Source organism: Corvus brachyrhynchos, unplaced genomic scaffold (assembly GCF_000691975.1).
Source record: "Corvus brachyrhynchos isolate BGI_N302 unplaced genomic scaffold, ASM69197v1 scaffold306, whole genome shotgun sequence".
In the NCBI taxonomy this organism is placed as follows: Eukaryota; Metazoa; Chordata; class Aves; order Passeriformes; family Corvidae; genus Corvus; species Corvus brachyrhynchos.
The window spans coordinates 1-18,148 of NW_008238646.1; positions in this window are offsets into that span (position 1 = coordinate 1).

Here is an 18,148-nt window from a genome sequence, read left to right on the forward strand (position 1 = left end):
TTTGAACCAGTGCCAAAGTCTACTAGTTGAATGCAGCTCATTATGGCTTTGCTCTTCGGTTGGAATAACCATTAAAACTCAAATCTCATGTTTTGTGGATTCTGAAGGATATTTTAGTCCCTTGCACAGGGGTCATACAATCCTAATCCCTGTACACAGATTTATTGTTTCTGTGTTTGTTATTCTGTCATGAGAGGACATCAAGGAGTCACAGAATCACAGACTGGCCAAAGCTGGCTGATCTGGAAGGATATGGCAGATGGGACAACCAATTGTGAGGACAAAAGGTTTGCTACATGATACAGAGTAGTAAAATGTGTTGTCTAGACAGAGTTTTGACCAAAACCTACCAAAAACTATCAAATTTCTAAATTACATATACTAAAGCCAAGAGCAAAATACCCCAGAAGTGACGAGCCTGTTGAATTACACTTCCTTCAGAGTTTTTGTGAAGAGTAACAGTGTTCCAAAGTTTTGAAAACAAACTGCAGTTGATGCCTTAGGTTTTAACTTTTATGTTTTTCAAATCCTGTACTGCCTAGTGTGTACCTCTGAAGTTTCTTGTAGCCTGTTAACTTCTGCTCTCTCGTGCTGGCTAGAGATAACAAAGCCTCTCCAGGCCTGCTCTCCAAGGACACTCCAACTGTCCTAGGCCCAAAAAGTATAAACCAAAAGCCTCTAAAGGGGGGGAAAACAGGGGGAAATTACATCATTAACTGAAGCCCTAATTGGAGAATTAACCCTGATAGGCAAATGAACCAAATCTATAAAAGTGTGAAGAACTCGTGACCTGGGGTCCATCTTGGGGTCCATCTTGGCAGTAGCCTCTGGCTCCCAGGGTGTACCTTTGGCCTTTCAAATAAATACCTACCTTTATTCCCTTACTCCTGTCTAGTCTCTGTTTTTAGGTGGTCTCTCAAGGCATCAGTGTAATCCTTCATACTTCAGTTTTCATTATATCCCTTTGTACTTACAGACTCATTCCAGACAGAAATAAAAGGGATTGCTCCCAGCTGCATGGCTGATCCCAGATCACCATCTCAAATCAGACAGGGCATTTATAGAATCACAGAATGGTTTGGGTTCAAAAGCGTCTTCAAAGCTCATCTGGTCCAAAATCCTTGCAATGAACAGGGACATCTTCCACCAGACCAGGTTGCTCAGGGCCCTGTCCAATACCAAATGTTTTCTGGCTGGGCCATCTATCAGCTCTCTGGGCAACCTGTGCCAGTGTTCCACCACTCTCCTCGTAAAAAATTTCTTCCCTCTATCTAGGCTGAAGTGTAAAACCATTACTCCCTGTCCTATTGCCCTTAAAAAGGCTGTCCACATTACTCTTATAAGCCCCCTTTAAGTCTTGAAATGTGGAAATAAGGTCTCCTTGGAGCCTTCTCTTGTCCAGGCTGAACAACCCCAGCTGTCTCAGCCTTTCCTTGAAGGAGAGATGTTCCATCACTCTCATCACTTTTGTGGCACTCCTTTGGACCTACACAGACAGATCCATGTCTTCCCATGCTGGGGACCTCAGAGCTGGGTGTTGATATTGGAAGTAACATAGAAGAGGGTCAGAGATTTGGTATTTTGTAAGCAAGCACACAATATCATCAGTTATCTTGCAGGACTAATCCAGGAGGTGGGTACTTAGCATACATCACACTCCAAACCATTTAGTCCTGCCAATAACTTTGATATCGTGGCTTTTTCCCACACAAAGCACATAATCTTATACTTAAAAACCTACAAAAATATTAACAAGACTCTCATTAGTAAATTGCCTTGTTTGCCCTATCCTGGCTCCTGAGAAAGAAGTGAGAACATAACTAGAATAACAACAAAACCAAATATTATTTTATGTCTGAACCTTCCTTTGTTTCAGTGTTGACCATAGCTCTAATTGGAATGTTGGATACAGACAGTTTTGTTCAAGTTTAGCTTGAAAATCTGCCTGGCATTTTCAACTGAAATTTTTACTCTAGCTCTAAAGACTCAGAATGTGTCTATCTCCTCTTTAATGTGCTCCTTTCTGCACTATACTTCCAGGAAAAGAAAATCTAAGAAAAATAAAAGCTTTTACAGTCAAAGAAGAAGACATACTCTTAAAACTAAACTTGGCCCTGACTTATTTCAAATGTCTGTTTGCTTTTAAAACTGTTCTATTTTTATTGGAAAGAAATGCTGCAGGTGCCCATCCCAAGGGCCACTGAACTACTATCACGAATTTATGGAGACAGAAATGATTAATCCTTCTGTGCTGGGTGCACCACAGCATGGTGACAACACTGTAGGGCCTTCCAGAAGCAGCATATAAAGAGATTTCAGAAATGACTAATCCTTCTGTGCTGTGGTGCACCACAGCATGGTGACACTATAGGGCCTTCCAGAAGCAGCATATAAAGAGATTTTTAAAAGACTTTTGCCCTGAAACCAGAGTGATGGCACTAGTTCTCTGAAGAGAGTAAAAAATCAGTGAGAGAAATATTAGAGAGTAGTTTAAGCTGTATTTAGTTATCTACCTGCAAGTATTTGTCTTAGCCCAGCTTCTCTGACTCCCTGTGTAGTCAATGGATATTCCTCCTCAGTGGACAATCCCAAGCAGTGAGGACACTGAGGATCCTGTTTAGAGTCATACTCTGGAAAAACAACTCCTATTTTCAGTCCAGAGATACCTCTCTCATTCTGGCTGCTGCTCTCCAGGCAGGTTCCAACACCCCTTCCTTCCAATGGAGCCTGAAGGCAGGAGTCATTCAGTCCCAAAGGACCCATATCCAAGGTAGTCAGGCTCAGCAGAAATCTGGACAACAAACTCTGAAAGGGATTTTTCTGATCATACGCCAACTTCAGGATGCAGTAAGTTGCAACCAGTCCTCAGATGGTGCTCTCCAGTGCCTGTAAGGAAACTGTGTGCACCAGATTGATCTGCCCTTTCCTTAGGCAATGAAATTAGGCAAATGAATCCTTCCCTGTGGTTTTATTTAGACACTAAGTGATACAACTAATACCTTCCAGTCACAATTTATATTCCAATTTCATCATCTCTGGTGAGGAACACAGGAAAGGAGGGAAGAATGGAAGAGAAATTCTGACATTATTTAAACCTATGCAATGATTTGCTTTCCAGATTTATGTCACAGTAAAACTGATAGCAGTGAAAGAGTAAAAGGAGCAGCTGAGGCATTTGGAAAATCTGGTCTTTTCAACTACAAGGGCACTTTCCCTGGGTTTATATTGCTTCATTAGCAGAGTTTAGCTCATTACTCCACCTAGCAGGCTACAGAAAGAAGGATCAGTGTTAATATGGACAGATATAGGTGGCACCTAAGGGGTTAAAATGTTGTGTTTCCAGGTGAGGAAGTAACAAAGCCAATAATCCTAGAAAGAAACAGAGTAGGTAGAACAGTGTTGCATAAAACCCAGTGAGCTGGAGGGTATGAGTTACAGTGCCTCTAAGTCTGGAGGAAATAGTCATTTTCATAGTGCCATTTATGCTTCGTGTTAAATGTATTTAGCTAGAGTTTCTGGCTTATTCCCCCAAGAATATAAATTAGTGTCCCCACGTTGCTGTGAGATGCAGACTGAGAGCACAGCTACAGATGCTTTTCTGGGGCAGTATAATTTTATATCACCATCTATTTCTTTTCTACATCTGATGGTTTATGCTGAGAGCAGATCTCAGCCCTGGTAATGGAAGCACAGCTTCTACCCTGAACCACTTCCAGTCAAGTTCTGTCAATGGCAGAATCCTGGGTTGATTGTTTAAAATGACTTCTATTTAACTGCTCCCAGAAAGAAAAAAAAGCTCTGGAGTAGTGTCTAATCCATTGAGCTACCTGGTCTTTCATTCTAGCAGAATGCAGGAGAACTCATTTTATCATGATAAATAAGTCCCTAGTAAACTCTAAATGAAAAGAAACAATGAGCTTGTTATTTGACTGTCACTTTTCACGTGTGTCAGATAAATGCAATTTCAAGACACTTTAATCGAAACTAAATTGTTTTATATACATGAATATTTGTCCATTTGAGACTCAGTTTTTACCTGTGTTGAAAAATGTCAGGATCCAAGCAGCTGTAATAGCAAGGGACACACAAAGTATCACAGAATTGATAACAAGAAGACAAAGGGGCCATCTCCCAGCTGCTGCTCACCAGCATGGCCCTGCTTGTGCCAACAGAACTGAGATAATTCCTGGAAACTGGCTGTAAGGAATGCAAAACTGTAATCTGGCCCTGTTGGTATGAGAAGGAAGTCTGCTGTTCAGCTGAGGCTGCAAAAGCAGGGAACACAAGCAGAGGTGAAAAAGACTTGGGTTTGTTTCAAAGAGAAAATGGATGTTAGACAGGAAAGGAGGGAAGAATGGAAGATAAATTCTGACATTATTTAAACCTATGCAATTATTTGCTTTCCAGATTCATGTCACAGTAAAACTGATAGCAGTGAAAGAGTAAAAGGAGCAGCTGAGGCACTTGGAAAATCTGGTCTTTTCAACTACAAGGGCACTTTCCCTGGGTTTATATTGCTTCATTAGCAGAGTTTAGCTCATTACTCCACCTAGCAGGCTACAGAAAGAAGGATCAGTGTTAATATGGACAGATATAGGTGGCACCTAAGGGGTTAAAATGTTGTGTTTCCAGGTGAGGAAGTAACAAAGCCAATAATCCTAGAAAGAAACAGAGTAGGTAGAACAGTGTTGCATAAAACCCAGTGAGCTGGAGGGTATGAGTTACAATGCCTCTAAGTCTGGAGGAAATGGTCATTTTCATAGTGCCATTATGCTTTGTGTTAAATGTATTTAGCTAGAGTTTCTGGCTTCATCCTTCCCCCAAGAATATAAATTAGTGTCCCCATGAAACCAAAGCTATCATGTTGTTGTGAGATGCAGACTGAGAGCACAGCTACAGATGCTTTTCTGGGGCAGTATAATTTTATATCACCATCTATTTCTTTTCTACATCTGATGGTTTATGCTGAGAGCAGATCTCAGCCCTGGTAATGGAAGCACAGCTTCTGTCCTGAACCACTTCCAGTCAAGTTCTGTTAATGGCAGAATCCTGGGTTGATTGTTTAAAATGACTTTTATTTAACTGCTCCCAGAAAGAAAAAGGCTCTGGAGCAGTGTCTAATCCATTGAGCTACCTGATCTTTCATTCTAGCAGAATGCAGGAAAACTCATTTTACCATGATAAATAAGTCCCTAGTAAACTCTAAATGTCTTCGGACAAAGACATGATCCAGTTGCCACTGAGAACACTGAGCTTTGGGATTGGCCATCAGTTCCTTCTCCTAACAGAGTGAATGATGGTTTTGTATGAAAAATCAGCATTTTACAGCAGCCAGAACATTCAGCATTTGGTTACAAACAGGGGATGTCAAGTGGAACACTCCAGGAGCAGTGACCTCCCAACCTAACAGGGAGCCCATTCAGAGTTTGGGCCACCTCTGCCTATTGGAAAACAGGCAGGGAGTTGAGCAAGGAGGCACAGGCTAGACCATCTGCCTGCTTAAACTGGTTTAAGCACCTGGAAGTTCACAGTAGTGCTAGGGAGGCTTTGATGTTTCATAGTGACCCCCAGATCCAGAATGAGAGGCTGTGCTGGTACGGAATTAATCTTTCCTCATTAAAAGATATTTTCATGAAGTACTTTTCTACCCACAGGCCACTGATCCCGAGGATTTAAGCAGCTTAAGTGTTCAGCTCTTATATTTCAATGCTTGTCCATTTTGTCTCCTAAGGGAGAACTTGTACCCTTGTTCTTTACCTCCATCCCCACACTAACTGTCTCCCTCTCAGCACACAGATCTTCAGCGAGGGATAAGAAAGGTCTAAAGAAGCTACAAGGAGAGGGGGTCCACAGTGAAGGGACACCAGATCAGGGCATATTCCCCAGTGCCTTTGGGGAAACTGCTATCACTGCTACATTCTCTGGGGCGACAGCAGCAAACCAGAACTTGGTCCCTGTGGAGCTGATGTTGTTCTGAGGCAGCCACTCTGACAGTCTTGCTCAGGGTAGCACATGGAGTGGGTTTGCAGGAAATGCACGGGGGTCCTTATTCGTACTAGCAGCATTTTCACAACAAAGCCTCAGGTGTTCCAAGTGTGCCCTGTTCCCTTCAGCTCCTCACAGGGAATAAATTCCCAATTCCCAAATTGTCCATTCAGAGATGAACAAACTCCAACCCAGAAACAACAACAACAAAAAAATCAGCTGTCGCAACTGTCCAGGCTGGTACAGCCAACTGGAATGAATTTCAAAAAATATTATTTCCCAGTAGCATCTGAGATGTCTTCGGATAAAGACATGATCCAGTTGCCACTGGAAACATTGAGCATTGGGATTGGCCATCAGTTCCTTCTCCTAACAGAGTGAATGATGGTTTTGTATGAAAAATCAGTGTTTTACAGCATTTTACAGCATTTGGTTACGAACAGGGGATGTCAAGTGGAACACTCCAGGAGCAATGACCTCCCAACCTAACAGGGAACCCATTCAGAGTTTAGGCCACCTCTGCCTATTGGAAAACAGGCAGGGAGTTTAGCAAGGAGGCTCAGGCTAGACCATCTGCCTGCTTAAACTGGTTTAAGCACCTGGAAGTTCACAGTTGTGCTAGGGAGGATTTGATGTTTCATAGTGACCCCCAGATCCGGAATGAGAAGCTGTGCTGGTATGGAATTAATCTTTCCTCATTAAAAGACATTTTCATGAAGTACTTTTCTACCCACAGGCCATTGATCCCGAGGATTTAAGCAGCTTAAGTGTTTAGCTCTTATATTTCAATGCTTGTCCATTTTGTCTCCTAAGGGAGAACTTGTACCCTTGGTCCTTTACCTCCATCCCCACACTAACTGTCTCCCTCTCAGCACACAGATCTTCAGCGAGGGATAAGAAAGGTCTAAAGAAGCTACAAGGAGAGGGGGTCCACAGTGAAGGGACACCAGATCAGGGCATATTCCCCAGTGCCTTTGGGGAAACTGCTATCACTGCTACATTCTCTGGGGCGACAGCAGCAAACCAGAACTTGGTCCCTGTGAAGCTGATGTTGTTCTGAGGCAGCCAATCTGAGAGCTCAACCCTTATTTCAAATATTATCAAGAGCAGGGTGAGTAGTGCTCTCACTTCCACTCCTGTGTCTGACTCTTGTTTCAAGAAACAGTGAGCCAGATCTCTGAGGTGGCCCTTCACACGTAACAGGCTCCACAGAAGAAGATTGCAAGGGAGAACTGAGAAGCAGACATAACTGGGATGCTGTTGTTTGTTTTAAGTAGAGGAGGTGAACCAACTACAGAAAGCAGAATATAAACTAGTTCAGATATAACCTTCCTCTCAGCATTGTGTTCTCCCAGCTCAGTTCCCTCTCATAGCTAGAGAACTGTGTGATTTGGATTCTCAAACAGTGAAAAAACATGACATTTTCTGAAGAACCACCTCCTCCTTTCCTTTTTTTTTTTTTAATTTTTAATTTTTTTTTCCTCTAGAGAATAGCTGAATCCACTGAATGCTACACAAGTGTTTGTGTTTGCAAACCTGCTGAGATGATGTGGGGAAAAGAATGATGTGGAGATAGGGGCAGAAGGAAAGCTAAAAACATCCAACTTTCAGAGGAAAAAAGAACCCATCCAACTCTAAGCACCTAGCAAAAACATAAATCACCTTTCCAAAATCCTCTTATGTGGAACTTACTTGAAATGGGATTGTTAAACCATGGAACGAAAGCAGTTTTACTTTCTCAGACAATTTTTTATATTCATGTCATGAACTCCTGAGTACAACTAAGCTCAGCATCTAATTGCTCTCAGCTTGACAGATGCAAATGCAAGGTGAACTTTGGATAAAAAAATAGTTAAAAATTAGTTTCTACATTAATATCACATTTCTACTAGCACTATATTAATTTCTGCAGCTTTGCGTAGAAGGAACTGAAAGACCAGCAACATCTTTCTCCTCTGAAATGTTTGTCCTTCCTATCCACAAGCTGTAAAGAAGATGTGCTGCTTGTACCAAATCTTCAACCATTATACAACAAGAAGGTACTTTGCCAAGAAATGTAATCCCAGAAAAGATTATTTATTAAACATAACTTTTCTTACAGTGGCAGCAAAGTAAAATCAGGATGGATTGAAGCAGCAGTTAGACTAATGGAAAAGATTCCATAATGTGGTGTTTGCAGTTTGTTAGCAAAAAACTTCAATCTTTTATTTCTGCTGAAGCAAGAGGGCATCCCACACTGTCTGGAACATATTTGACCTCTGCTATCAGAGAACAAAAATTGACAAAAGCACCTGCACACCTGTCTTTAAGAAAGGGTATACTTCTACTTCAGCCTGAAGTCCACCAGTGAATGCAATGGATGAGACGAAGCTTTATCACTTTCTAATCTTAAATGTGAAGTGCTAGTGAAGGATTAATTGATATTTTAAATGTGGTTAGGATACTAATAACTATTAGGGTTGTTTTCCATATCATCTTCAAAAGGAGTTCAAAGAAGTGATAACTCAAACTTACAAGCTATCTGCAAGTCTACTGACCTTTAGGAAAATATATTATTACTGAAGTCTCAAATTAGTTTCTTATTAAAGTACTTTATGCAGCTTGGCCTAAATTCAAAACTTTTTAACAGAAAGATATTCAGTGGGAGGTATTTTAAAAGCTTAATCAGATTTATTTGGATGGGAATTGGATCTATGTATCTTTTGGGCAGCTTTGAAAGTCTCAGCCTATTTACCTGGGACCACTAGGAGATAGGCAATTTTTTAATTACTATGTGAAATAAGGTCCTTTTAAATCAGCTATTTTTAAAAAAAGGATTTAAAAAATCATTTTACTTTGCTAGACTGCACATAGCTGCACATTAAGAGACAGCTGCTTGTGAGTGAGAAAGTGCAGTGAGTGCACTACTAAAGCCACATTTCAGATGGTTAAATTGTATCTTTGGAGATACAAATTAATGTTTTTATCCTTTTAAAAACATGATATTGTGTAAGAAGTGAATTGCTGAAATGAACCTAATTTAATAATATTTTATAAAATTCCTTTTAAGCAAATGGAAGTCCTTATCTGGGTGGAATAGTAGTATTTTTTATCAGTCCTTTCAGCAAAGATGAGACCTTTTATATGCATTTATCATATTATTTATTTGCATTTCTCTCCATAGTTGAATGGAGCAGTTTTCCTCTCTGCTTTAGCATTACTGTGTTAAAAAACCCTACATTTCCTCTCCCAAAAGAAATTGCATAATTCTTTTTCTTTTTTCATTTTTTTCTTGCATTGATACACACATATCTTTTAAAAGACTGTTTCAAAGGGAAGACAAGAACTGCAATCTGTGTAGAGAGTTCAAGGTAGTGAGGGAAGTACTATGGAGTTTTATTTAGCTGAGAACCGAAAGTACACATAATTTTCCAAAAACTGGGTAATTTTGGTATGTTTTAATGATTCTGGATCCTGCACTGATCATAAATTTAAGTGGCTTGTACTGGGAGCCCGACTCACACGTTCAAAAGAAAAACAAGTCTTTCTGCTCTTATAGAAATGAAATTATTGCAGTTTTGCTGCCAAAGACCTTAATTGTTCACTCCTGAAAAATGGGCTTCCCCCTATTCTTCTTTACCACAGCGGAACCCATGTGTTTCCCATATTCAGATTTCCTTGTGGAAATATTTTCTTCTAGGGTATGCCATGGCCAAGATAATGAAACAAAAACATCTTTGAACCATTCAGAGTGCTACAGGTTGGAAATGTGGTGTAAAATATGAATAATAGCTTTCCTCTGAGTTTTTTTTTTATTTTCTGGTCAGTCCTGTTTGAAGCTATGTATCTTTTGGGCAGCTTTGAAAGTCTCAGCCTATTTACTTGGGACCACTAGGAGATAGGCAATTTTTTAATTATCATGTGAAAAAAGGTCCTTTTAAATCATCTATTTTAAAAAAAGGATTTTAAAAATCATTTTACTTTGGTAGACTGCACATAGCTGCACATTAAGAGACAGCTGGTTGTGAGTGAGAAAGTGCAGCGAGTGCACTATTAAAGCCACATTTCAGATGGTTAAATTGTATCTTTGGAGATACAAATTAATGATTTTATCCTTTTAAAACATGATATTGCATAAGAAGTGAATTGCTGAAATGAACCTAATTTAATAATATTTTATAAAATTCCTTTTAAGCAAATGAAAGTCCTTATCTGGGTGGAATAGTAGTATTTCTTATCAGTCCTTGCAGCAAAGATGAGACCTTTTACATGCATTTATCATATTATTTATTTGCATTTCTCTCCACAGTTGAATGTAGCGGTTTTCCTCTCTGCTTTAGCATTACTGTGTTTAAAAAACCCTACATTTCCTCTCCCAAAATAAATTGCACAATTCTTTTTCTTTTTTCATTTTTTTCTTGAATTGATACACACATATCTTTTAAAAGACTATTTCAAAGGGAAGACAAGAAGTGCAATCTGTGTAGAGAGTTCAAGGTAGTGAGGGAAGTACTATGGAGTTTTATTGAGCTGAGAACCAAAAGTACACATAATTTTCCAAAAACTGTGTAATTTTGGTATGTTTTAACGATTCTGGATCCTGCACTGATCATAAATTTAAGTGGCTTGTACTGGGAGCCCAACTCACATGTTCAAAAGTAAAAGCAAGTCTTTCTACTCTTATAGAAATGAAATTATTGCAATTTTGCTGCCAAAGTCCTTAATTGTTCACTCCTGAAAAATGGGCTTCCCCCTATTCTTCTTTACCACAGCAGAACCCATGTGTTTCCCATATTCAGATTTCCTTGTGGAAATATTTTCTTCTATGGTATGCCATGGCCAAGATAATGAAACAAAACCATCTTTGAACCATTCAGAGTGCTACAGGTTGGAAATAGGGTGTAAAATATGAATAATAACTTTCCTCTGAGGTTTTTTTTTATTTTCTGGTCAGTCCTGTTTGAAGTGAAATTCAGTGAGACAAAAACTGAGCTGCTTTTTTGTAACAGGTTTTTGGAAAGCTTATTGTAGAAGACGCACAAACCCCATCTAATAACTCTGTGCATTTGACAGCTTCTGAGTACAATACATGGTAACGCTGGTGTAATTCCAACATGAAAATTTGTAATCATTTTTCCCCAAAATCTTCCAATTGCCTTTTCTTGAAAAGATGATGTAAAGTCAGTTCCTTTCTTTGGGGAAATTTCAGATATTTGTTCCTTCTGAGTATAACAGTGTCTGGATTTTGGAGACTATTAGTTCTTGCAAAAAATACGATGTGAAATGTTTTGTCTCCAAGTCTTTGGCAGTCTGAAAAGCTCATTATCCTGAAAGTGGTTTGTAATGGGTGGAGAACTTGGATGCTGTGCTGCTCGCAATGCTAATTGAATGGCTGTATTATAAAAACATGTCTTATTCTTTGTTCCATTCAGATGAGAGTCTCTGAACACAATAAAGAGTGCTATCTTACTATCTTTTAATGTTTCTAATGTTGCAGGCTCTCAAAAAAATACATTGTTTTGCACTTCACTCTGAGGTGATATCTGCCATCAGCCTGGTGTGTATTCTGCCTGCAACTTCCCCCATGGGTATGCAGTTCTTTTCTGCACATGCACAACCCTTAGCTTTTTGTTAAATTTTTAATAAATAAAAAGAAAGGAAAAAAAACCTCAGTAATAATATTTGTAGGTTACTGACGGGACGGATGGGACGGTCGGTGACGGAGACGAGAGATCTCTATAGTCTGATCTTGGGACACATGGGGTTTATTGTAAAAGGCGTGGGTATAGGGGCACTGCTCAGAGCTGCCAGACTCAGCTCTGAGCAGGCCCAAGAGAGCAAGAGAGTAAACGGGTGAGAGAGAGAGTTGCCTAATCCTGAGGAAAATATTCAGAGCTAAAAGGGTCAGTGTCTTCCATGCTACAGTTGCATAGTTACTGGATAAAAAGAGTTAAATTTCACTTTTTTTCCTCTGATGTTGAACTTCCCCAAGGTAGACCTGAGATGATTGACTATAAATTACTATAAAAGGATGATTCCTAGTACATGTGATACCCATGCAGCATATTGCCTGTAAGATAAACTAAGCAGGAACAGACAATAAAGGAAAATTTATGGGGACAAGGGAGGACAATGTTAGGGAAACCCTGGAGTCCAGGCTTTTACCTCTTTATACTAACAGATAATCTGTTTGTTTGAGTTATGGAACTGATCTGAGATAGGAATTGTATAATTGAGGAGCCTGACTCAAGACATGTGCTTGGCAAATTCCATATGAGGTCTTGCTTCTCCAGAATAACGATACTGGGATTTCCACAAGCAATCTTAGTTATTACAGCCAAGAATATTTCTTCCTGCTATTTGGGGAAATTTCAGATATTTGTTCCTCCTGAGTATAACATTGTCTGCATTTTGGAGACTATTAGTTCTTGCAAAAAATATTATGTGAAATGTTTCGTCTCCAAGTCTTTGGAAGTCTGAAAAGCTCATTATCCTGAAAGTGGTTTGTAATGGGTGGAGAACTTGGATGCTGTGCTGCTCTCAGTGCTAACTGAATGGCTGTATTATAAAAACATGTCTTATTCTTTGTTCCATTCAGATGAGAGTCTCTGAAGACAATAAAGAGTGCTACCTTACTATTTTTTAATGTTTCTAATGTTGCAGGCTCTCAAAAAAATATATTGTTTTGCACTTCACTCTGAGGTGATATCTGCCCTCAGCCTGGTCTGTATTCTGCCTGCAACTTCCCCCACAGAGTATGCAGTTCTTTTCTGCACATGTACAACCCTTAGCTTTTTGCTAAATTTTTAATAAATAAAAAGAAAGTAAAAAAACCCTCAGTAATAATATTTATACTCATATATTTATACAAAATATATAAAGGCATATAAATACATAAAATATAGAAATAAATACAGGTTTAGGTCTACTTTTAAAATGGTGGTCAGCATCTGTTAGGCAAGGGCTATTTAACAACAAGAAGGAAATACTCGTAGGCAGCAACACATAAAAAACCAGCATCCTGCTTCAACCCTTCAGCTATTTTCAGTTTGCCAGCATTATTTGTGCATCTCCTAATTTTACGTCTTCAGTAGTAGCTGGATTTAAAGCAATAGCATGCAGCATTGCAAACATCTCCCAAAAGCCTTCAGAGGGAAGCAGCCAGAATAGGCTCCTGGCATCAGTGGCACAACTCCATAACCCCATGTGCAAGAAACTCTGACTCTTGTTGAATGGCAACATATGCCCAAGGAGAACAGAAAGCTTGGGAAGGAAGAGTGAAGAGTGGGAGGCCTTTTGTAAAACAGCAGGAGCAATCTGGCAGCTGAATTTCCTGCACGGAGCACCTGAGGTGCAGCCATGGTGAGGCAGGAGTATTGATTGCAGAACAGGAAAAGGTAATATGTAGAGCCACTCTCCAAAGGTCTGTTACAAATTTGATTTGCTAGAAAATCCAGCTTTTTTTTTCTCTTCCTTCATCAGTGTAGTGGTTTGGTCCAAAATACTCATTACTTACTTATTTACTTATTTAATTTCTGGGCATAGGGCAGCAATATGGGATACACATCACTGCCACCCCAAGACAGTCAGTGCAGCACTTCCACCACTTTAGATATCACCATGATGGGATGGACCTATAAACAAACAAAAAGAATGAAATCCTGCACACATTTCTGGGGCTGCAGTTGTGTGAATGGAGACATAACAGTGGTACTAAGTCTTGAGTAAGCCATGGTCTTCTTTTGGACAGCTGTGTGGATGGTCAATTTTGTTCACAGCACATTTTCCCTTCCGTGGTTTTTCCACTTTCCCATTACTTCTTAAACTGGTACATCCAGAAGTGTTACTCTGATTTAGCAGGCCTGCAATGGGAGCAGACTTCTGAAGACAGACCTGACACTCTTGTTTTGTAGATCCAGGCTGTTTCTGGGTGTTACAGAGGACAAAACTTTTATTTTCTCTCTATATTTTACCATACTCTGCATTAATAGTTTGTCTGAATGAACAAATCTGTCATGACATCACTGAGGGAAGGCTAACCTTGCACTCACCTGTTATTTAAGGAACTTTCAAAATACCTTCAGGGGATGAAGAAGGAGTGAAAAACAAACAAACAAACAAACAAACAAAGCTTTAGTTCTTTCTTTGGTTTTCCTTCTTTCATATTTTGAGAATTATAAGTGTAGTCGACCACACTTAGCAACACTGCTCTCTCAGTAAAACTTGCCTTGAAAATAAAATTCGCTACATTTCATTCTCCCACCATATAAATGTATGATGCAAGGAGACATATGCTCCTCCATGCTCATTACCAGCCAGCTGCCATGGGCTGGCCCCCAGGAAGAGAGCAGAAACAAAAGAGCAAACACGGAATGATCTTTCCTCCAGAAACATTCTCCTGGTTCTGGCACGTAAGGCGTTTCTGAACTGGGTGTTGCATCTCAACTGTTGCATTCACCAATCCATGATGCAAATGCCCTCTGTGAACTTGTCTAAACATCTTCTGAATTAATTTAGCCTTTTTAAATCCCCAATATCCCATAGCAATGAATTCTACTCTTAAGCTGAAGTGCGTGGAAAGATATTCCATGCATCTTTTTAGTACCATACAGTAGTGGCAGCTCAGGAAAACGGCAGCCTGTCCTGATCTTGTTAGAAATAGGGTGAATATTAAAAAGACCTCACATGTAGTTATTGGTAAAATACCCAGGTTCTTACTTCTTTTCAGTGAACTTTTCAGCACATCTTCAATAGTGAAGGAAATGTTCAGTCATGGGGTAAACAATATCTAGAATAAAAACTGTACACTTAATTCATATGTAAGTTTCCTCTTTCTCTGTTTTTTTAACTTTGATTACCAGTTATTGTAGCATGAATTTACTCATACATATTTTCGCTCTGATGAGTTCTATGATACAAATGATAATGATATATCACTTTCAAACCAGAAAGAAGATTATATTTCTACAAAGAAAAAAAATTGTCTTCTATACCTCACAGACTCTGTATTTTAGGCTTATATCTTCATCCAGAATGTTTCATTAAGAACAAAATCTTTTTAAAAGTTATGCAAGAAATCAATATTAAAAAGAAAATGTATGGTTTTATTATGGACACTTTATAAGAATGGGTTTACTTCTGTTGATGAAACTTTTTGTCCACATTGTAGTAAATATTTGCAAAACTTTTTATGCATCTTGTAGTAAATACCACTCATACTGGGAAATCCAAGCATGTTAACTTCAACCAGATTGCCTTTAGACTTTGACTTTAGAAATGTTCTGCATCTACTTCCAACTCCAGAGTCTGCACTTATGAAAACTTGCCCATTTTTCCAGCTGTATGAGAAAAGAGATATTTCATTTGTCTCTTTACCTTCCTATTAAACCTCTGCAGGCACTCAAAAAAGTGAAAGCAGAAAGTCTTTGGTTTTACAGCTTCACAAAGAAAAAAAAATCGTCTTCTATACCTTACAGACTCTGTATTTTAGGTTTATATCTTCATCCAGAATGTTTCATTAAGAACAAAATCTTTTAAAAAGTTATGCAATAAATCAATATTAAAAAGAAAATGTATGGTTTTATTATGGACACTTTATAAGAATGGGTTTACTTCTGTTGATGAAACTTTTTGTACACATTGTAGTAAATATTTGCAAAACTTTTTATGCATCTTGTAGTAAATACCACTCATACTGGGAAATCCAAGCATGTTAACTTCAACCAGATTGCCTTTAGACTTTGACTTTAGAAATGTTCTGCATCTACTTCCAACTCCAGAGTCTGCACTTATGAAAACTTGCCCATTTTTCCAGCTGTATGAGAAAAGAGATATTTCATTTGTCTCTTTACCTTCCTATTAAACCTCTGCAGGCACTCAAAAAAGTGAAAGCAGAAAGTCTTTGGTTTTACAGCCGTTAAGTATCAACAGTGGTTTTGTTACTGCTAAGCAGTGCTTGCACAGAGCCAAGGCCTTTTCTGCTCCTCTTGCTGAGGAGACCTAGCCAGGTGACCCCAGATGACCCCAGGGATGTTCCAGACCAGGTGACATCATGCTCAGTGTACAAAGTGAGGGGAAAAAGGAGGAAGGGGTTGTCTCCCCAGTCCTGCTGGTGGGGGAGTGAGTGAGCAGCTGTGAGGGGGTGGGCTGTTAGCTGGGGTTAAACCACAACAGGAGTTAAAAAAGAAAGGGAAGGCACTTTGAAAACATCAAGTTTTTGTGTTTAGACCTTACCAGTGTGGTCATTGCAGAATAGCATTACATGTGGATGATTGGTCACTGCTGTTTTTCAGGTCTTAGCCTGAGCAAAGAAAGAGTTGGAAATACTTAGTCTAAGCATGCTTTCAGGTTGACTCTTGGTATCAGATACTGTCCCAAGTGCCCCAGTTCCTCTCTCTGCCCTGCCTTGGGCTAAGAAATCTAGCTAGGAACTTTTTATGAATGTAGGAATGTCGGGTTATTGTTACCTAAACCAGGTGCCATATGACTTGTCTTTGCCTGTGCCCTCACTAGTCTGTCTAAGAACCATGCATGAGGATTCAATGAAACAGCATCACTTACCCACCTATTTAAAAAGTCCTGCAAATAGCTACATTTGGGGTTGATGGGAATGGTTACTGCTATGGCCTATTAGGTAGATTGCAATTCAGGTCCCTTTCTTAAAAAATGGTGATGAGGTTACCAAAAGCACGTTTGGCTTCTTGTCGAAACTCTCTAGGTGTACTCAGGGTAGAAATAAATAAGATATAGTGAAGTAAGGCTCAGAAACAGTATGTCAGCTTTTTTATTTTTCCTGAATCTATACCATAAGAATAGGAAACAAAAGCATACAGCAATTGTTTATGGAAAGTAGACACTGTTTATAGAACAGGTTTGTCTTGTCAGACCAGTCCTCTGAATCAGTCCTTAACTTGACAGTCTAACCCAAAATCCCAAAATCATCAGTAGAAGTTCCTGTGGAAGTAGCATTTCACCCAGAAATTCAGAAGCTGCTAAACAGACTGAGATTTATCACAGACAAAAGGAACATCTGCACCCTGCAGTGCTGCAGCCCAGTTCAACAACTTAGAAACAGAGTCTCTCTTTCCTTTATTTCCCTGCTCCTTGCTCAGAACCGCTTGCTCGTCCTCAGAGAAGACTTGTCTGCACTTGGTCCTCACAGGTCACTGCTTTCCTAAATAAAAAGCAGTCATGACCCTTCATATTCAGTTATGCTTGGCTGCAGAGATGATGCAATTTGGTAATAAAATAATATTGGAATTTCTAGATCTCTGAGTTCTTGTGCTCAAAAAGTCGTGGGATTTTGCGTCACAACATTTGCAGTGATTAACCACAAATGCTCTTGCCCAGCTGAAGGAATTAAAGAGGATTGGTGTGTATTAATCAATAGATAAAGAACTTCAGAGTTAAATTCCAGTCTGTTTAACCACTCTAAACCAGCTATATTATAGAACAATGTATGGGTTTCCCTCCTCTTAATTAAAGGAATCCATCAGACTGCAAAGTCTGGATTCTTCTCAATTAGGGAGCTGGGTTGTCTTCAGCAGCCATCTCTTTCCAGCCTTTTGCTTAGATAAACAACAAGGTCACGGCACAAGGGGCTCATATTAATTATGAAAAACCAAACTTGTAAAAATGAATGCGGGGTGTAATGGGATTGTTCAGGTTATGTGGTGCAATAAAATAAAATGTTGAAAAGATGAAAAGAGAGATTTGACTATAATTGCAGATGTACCTGCACAAACCTGCTGGGATCAAGGAGGTTTTCTGTAAATCATTTCATGTGTCAAATAAAAAGTGCCTCAAGAACAGGCTGATTACTAGTTTTTAGCTACTTACTTGATCCTTGCTTAAAAATTGTATCATGCCTACAAAACAAAAATCTGATAGCTGGCTGTAAATAGTAAACTAATTTTTAAACTGGAACTGAGTTGTGCCTAAATTTTCATTAATAAGTATTTCTTGCTATTGTACTACCATCAGTGAATTTTTGAGCACCATGGAATGAAAGCCCTTTAAATCTTCAAAGTAATTTAAGACTTTTTTTCTGTCTCCATTATGTATCCTGTACACTGCACTAGATCTCCTACAGTGGTTGATTGACCTCAGCAAATTGTGTAAACACAACTGCATTACTGCTCAATTAGCAGAAGAACTACTAAAAATCTTGGGTTTCGGGTTTTTG